We start from the raw sequence: 1,443 nt of genomic DNA, 5'->3' as shown, positions 1-1,443 counted from the left end.
CATCTATTTTATAATATCCCTTCGAACAGAGTTAAATGAGTTGAAAGAAAAACGAAAAAAAAAAAAAAAAACGAACCTAATGTATATTATTCATTATTTCTTATCATGTTTAGTTATCATTATCACATTATCATGGCAACAGATAGGATCAGATAACAAATAATTTGAATTTTATCGAATTTATCAAAAAAAAGGAAAAAAAAAAACTGAACCTAATGTATATTATTCATCATTTCTTATCATGTTTAGTTATCATTATATCACATTATCATGGCAACAGATAAGATTAGATAACAAATAATTTGTATGATTAAAGGAAAAGAAAAAAAATGTTTAATATTCATTTTACCCTAAGCATTTTTTATCTGTCATTTTTGATGTTGAAAAAAAATTTTTAATCTTAATTTTTAAAGGGAAAGTTGGGGTGAGAGAGGGAAAAAAAAAAAATTCTGAACTATGTTAGAAGTACAAAATGAAAAAATAATAGATATAAAAAATCACATTCTTGTGACGATAATTTCTTTGGTTCTTTTTTTTTTCCTTTTTTTTTTTTATTTTTTAAGCGCAGCTGCCAATAATTGACGTTGTTGATTCATTGCTTCAAAATGCGCCTCACAAATGTAATCACTTTCGAATGAGTTGTTATCATGACCTCATTTAAAATTTTTTTTTATAGTAATTTTTAAAAAGTTCTGATTTTTTCTATTATTTTTTTTTTTGGTAATTTATAATTTAATTAATCATTAAAATTTCTGACAAAAAAAAAAAAAATTCAAAAGAAAAAGGTAAAAAAGAAAAAAAAACCAAAACAATGAAATAATGTTGGTATTATGATATTAAGTAAATTGAAAAATTTACTATTGTTATTAAGTAATTAAGAATTTACTATTGTTTCAAATTAGCTTTTTTTTTTCATTTCATAAATTATGCGTCGATATTTTTCAAAATTTTACAAAATACTTTTTTCTTTTTTTCCTGTGGATAAGATTGAGCAAATCATATATTTAATTGCTAAATTCTTTAATCATTCACCGGTAAGGTAAGTTATGATATTTAAAATGAAAAAAAAGAAGTATGAAAAAATTGAGCAAATTTGAATAAAATTTATGAAATGAAAAAAGTATGCAAATATTATACATAAAAGAAAAATCGCTTATATTTTTATAAGCTTAAAAATTTTAAGAAAAGAAAATTTTCCGTATCCTTTTCTCTCTCTCCCTCTCTCTCCCTATCTCTCCCTCTCTCCCTCAAAGTGATTAATAAATAATATCATAAATTTAATTTCTTCCATTTTAATTAAGTTTTTTTTAATTTTTTATATTTATATTTTGTCTAAAAACGTATACGTTTGCATAATAACAATTAGATGAATATGTAAGTCGAAAAATGCTTTTATCGTACCGACAAATTTTCCTTCAGGTATGTATTATTTTTGCTCTATCA

Source organism: Loa loa (genome assembly GCF_000183805.2).
Source record: "Loa loa unplaced genomic scaffold supercont3.625, whole genome shotgun sequence".
In the NCBI taxonomy this organism is placed as follows: Eukaryota; Metazoa; Nematoda; class Chromadorea; order Rhabditida; family Onchocercidae; genus Loa; species Loa loa.
This window is presented reverse-complemented; position numbering follows the sequence as displayed.